This window comes from Oxyura jamaicensis, chromosome 15 (genome assembly GCF_011077185.1).
Source record: "Oxyura jamaicensis isolate SHBP4307 breed ruddy duck chromosome 15, BPBGC_Ojam_1.0, whole genome shotgun sequence".
NCBI classification, from domain to species: domain Eukaryota; kingdom Metazoa; phylum Chordata; class Aves; order Anseriformes; family Anatidae; genus Oxyura; species Oxyura jamaicensis.
Window position 1 is genome coordinate 14,031,494 of NC_048907.1, and position 4,427 is coordinate 14,035,920.

Genomic DNA, 4,427 nt, shown 5'->3' on the forward strand with positions numbered 1-4,427 from the left:
GATAGCTATGAATGATTTAACTTGATGTGTTGGTCTCAGGATCAACCCCTTCCCCCCCCCCCCCAAAAAAAAAAAAAAAAAAAAAAGTAGTTTGAATAGCAGGCATGGGCACTAAATGCTTTGGACAATTAAACCTTGAACAAAGGAAAACCACACAGCTTTTCGGACTATATGTGTATACACAGAAGAAGACAGGATATATAAACTCCTATTTACTAGCACTGAAAAATGTGCTATGTTCTCTGCTTCCCTACATTTCTTTTCATTAATGCAACAAATTAATCCCATGAAATTTATTTATTTATTTATTGTGTTTTATTATTTATTTATAAACAGCCTCTCTGTTCATTCAAGATGCTGTTCTCTGGCACTGCAGGATTTGTCGGAGCTCCTAGAGATGGCGGGGAGCTCTGCTCCCAGGTGCACCATGCAAAGTGCTCCAAGGGATGGAGCAGACTGACTCAGCAGATTAAAGTCTACAGTGAGCAGGATGGCAGGATGGAAGTTGAAGAAAGGAGCTTTTTTTCTACAATGGAGCTTAGAAAATGTACCCACTGCACTTTCTTCCCAAGTTATTGTTTTCCAGCATTTCTATCCTGCTTCCCCACAATGGTCCATACAGTATTTAAGATGAAAAGAACACATAACACATAACCTGCACTTGCTGCTCGGTTACATTCTGTGCAGCTTGCCAAGATTACCTGTGTGCTGCTCCCGCTTCCATACTCTCCCCTTATACTTTCTCATTAAACTGCATAAAAGGCAGCAGCCTCCAGCTGCTCTACCAAAAGGCAAAATGCCTGAGAACACCTGGAGGTGCTTCAGAGAGGTTGGCTGAGCACTTCATGGAGCACTGAGGGCATGGTGCAGCTGTGTCTGTCACAAGCAGCCTCAATTCTGGTGTGGGCCAGACCCAGGTGATCAGACCTTGCATGGTTTTGGAGCACCTGCTAAACATCAAGAAGCCCTGCCTGCAATTTGGAGATGCTGATAGAAACCTTGCAGTTGTGAACAGCTTATTATATTGTAAGACAGCAACAGGTAGGAGAAGTGAGGAAATAAAACCATAATAATTCCAGAAAGAGTAGGACAGAGCCAACAATTAAGTCAAAACTTTTCACAGCTAAAAGATGTTCAGTCCATGTAGGTGTAGAGAGAGGTGGGTAGGATCTTCCATGAAAGACAGCTGCAGTGCGAAAAAGCACATCCTGCTCGTCACATTATGCCACAGAAAATGTTTTCTGGTGATTTAGCAGTAACATGTCAGAATGCTCTGGCTCTGGAGATATCCGCAATTGATAGAGTGTGTGCTGGCTGCTTGGGAATTGGAGTCTAGACTTCAGTGGGTGGCTGTCTGAATAAAAAGTAATAATAATAATAATAAAGTACTGTATCCATGGTGCTGATGGTGTGCCTTGAGCACTGCCTTGATTGGGACGCTCAGGAATGAACTGTCACTCCAGATTAGGTGCTAGCTCTGCAACCACATATGCTTTTCATTTTTAGTATGTAATTAAGCCTCTTGGATTAATATAGTTAGTGCTGTGTTTACCTTATATCTGTAAACAGATATTAGGTTTCACCTATTTGTCCTTACATTTTTCTTTGCTGTTCATCATGCAAAGCCAAAATACCCAAGGAGAGGTATGTATTTTTTTTGGCCTGGAAAATAAATAATAATCTAGAGGTAACTTTGGTTGTCAATGAATTAGAAACAACTAGCTATAATTTTACTGCTGAAGACTGTGCTTTCTTGGAACAGTGGAGTTTCTGTCCCTGAAAGGCCAGAGCTGAGGAGTCAGCCTCCAAAATCCTGTAGCAATGAAGGCAGTAGGTCTTGAGCAGGAGCCACGGAGGAGAGGAGACCATAGGCCAGACCAGAAGGAATTGCTTAATGCCTTATAACTGTCAACATGTGGGGCAACAACCATAAATATGAGATGGAAAGAACTAGTTGTAGTAATGGGAGAGGCTTGATTGGATTTTGTTTTTTCCTTTGGTGATAGTGGTGCTGGCAAAAACTTGTCTTTTCCATATGTGTATTTTTGGCACTGCAGAGCAGCTTCTGTACACTGCAACACACAAGAACCATGGGGTGTGTTCTCTCCTCCCAGCTTTTTAATGCGGGCTTCTGCAGCAGCATAAATTTCCTTCTGTGACAGATGAGAGCCACTAAGCCAAAGGCAGCCTAAACTCTTTTTCATCCTAATTGCTCTGCAGACCATTCCTCCCTCAAAAAGTGCCTTTGCTGAAATATTGCAGCAACCATAAATTTTATATGTATTGAGAGAGTAGCATGATTATTTGGCTGTTTAGACTATATTTGCCCCTAAATGCAGAGCACAGTTCATAGCTGAGACTTGATTGTTGATTCATTGGTAAGCAAGAGATTGGGACAACTTTTTGGAAACAAGTTCTTAACAACAACTTCATTGTAAAGGTTACTGTTGTTTGCTTCCTTAGTGGTGCTAGGCTTCTCCTATCTAGCAAAAAAGGCTTGGGACTTGCCTTTGTCCTAGAGTACCCTGAAAGTCATGCCCAGCTGGATGGCAGTAGTGTTTCAGTGGTCAATGGCAGCAACATTTGGGAACAGGTCAGGGTGGACAGAGCTTAAGATAAAGCAGGGAGACACCCCTTGCCAGGAGAGTCCTGATCGCCTTTGAACCTCCAGTATGTAATAAATATAAGATAAAAAAGCATCTTAGGGTTTCTCTTCCATTTTTTGAAGTCTGACATTAGATTTCCTTTATCTTAAATTTGTTTCAGCATCTCATGCTGTTAGTTTGGAGGAATCTCTCATGCTCATGGTTGTTTTCACATATAGTGCCAAAGGAGAGCAAGACAGTAATAATTTCCATCTGTTTTTTGTTCATTTATTTAATCATATCTGTGTCTCTCAGATTGGAGCGCTTGAGCTGTGTGAGACCCCAAATAGTGAGCTGCAGTCTGGCTCAGGTATCATCAGAGCCATTCAAAGGAGGGGAAGTTTCAGCTCATGAAGTCTTGATCTGCCTTGTTGTTTTTGTTTGTTTGCTTAATCTTATGAAATGTAATATTCAATTCAAAATAAAATACTTTGCTTTTGGGAGTGTCTTAGAGTCCTTCCCTAAAATCTTTGAGTTTTTTTTTCACCTTTTAAAATGAGCTTAATTAAGTAAAACTGGACTCAAAAGACTTTATTTGCAGCTGCTCAAATTGACTTTTTTGTTTTTTTTTCCCCTGGTGGAAATAATAAAAGTGGTTTACTAAAACTGTTTTTTTAATTATTATTATTATTTTTGTTTTTTTTTTTTGTTTTTTTTTTGGTAGGTGAATTATCATTTGCATGTTTGTTTACTTCAGTTTAAATTACCAAAGAGAGACTAGGAAAAGGTTAATAAGGAAGGCTTTCTGTAGGCCCGGCCTCTCAAGGAAGCCCTTTTTCCAGTGGGCAGTTTACTGTGTTAATAGACTGACATTCACATACTTGGTGTGGAAGAGAGAAAAGGAACACTTGACTGGCTGCAGCATAAAACAGTTTGTGAGTCATTCCCAATCTTTATGTAGAAGTCAATTATATGTCTTACTAGAAAGCAGAGGTTCCTGGGACAGAAGCCCTCTCTAGATTTATCAGTCATGGAAACTCTGTTTCCCATCACAACAGAGTGATGTTCCACAGAGATTTTTCCTGTGGCAATAGTTATTTTAATTAGTCTAGTGATAGACTAATTATTTTATAATTTTTAGTGTATACAAGATTATTACACAGTAACTTTTTTTTTTTTTTAAAAGGCCCTGCGAGCTGTATGGTGGCTGGCATGATACTTCAGCCACAGCTCCCTGCAATTCCAATTGCAAATGCTTTTTTCAGTCATAAGGCAGTTTGATTTGGGGAATATCTGTCACAGACCGACTGTTTTTGTGCTCCCAAAGCCTGTTGGAGTATTAATTCCCTCAGTTTCTGGGCTGCAGCTCCAAGGCGAGCTGAAGCAGGGCCTTGGGCCTATGCTGCAGCCTGGAAATGGAGCTGTGGACTGTGGGCAACGAGCTGTCAAATGGCCAAAGGTGCTCACCTCAGGGCCAGTCCTAAGCAGACAGAATCACAGAACAGTCTAGGTTGGAAGAGATCACCGAGTCCAACCTCTGACCTAACGCTAATAAATCTTCCACTAAACCATATCCCTAAGCTCTACATCTAAACGTCTTTTAAAGACCTCCAGGGATGGTGACTCAACCACTTCCCTGGGCAGCCCATTCCAGTGACTTACAACCGGTTCAGTAAAGAAGTTCTTCCTAATATCCAACCTAAACCTCCCCTGGCGCAACTTTAGCCCATTCCCCCTCGTCCTGTCACCAGGCACATGGGAGAAGAGACCACCCGCCACCTCGCTACAGCCTCCTTTCAGGTACCTGTAGAGTGCAATAAGGTCACCCGTGAGCCTCCTCTT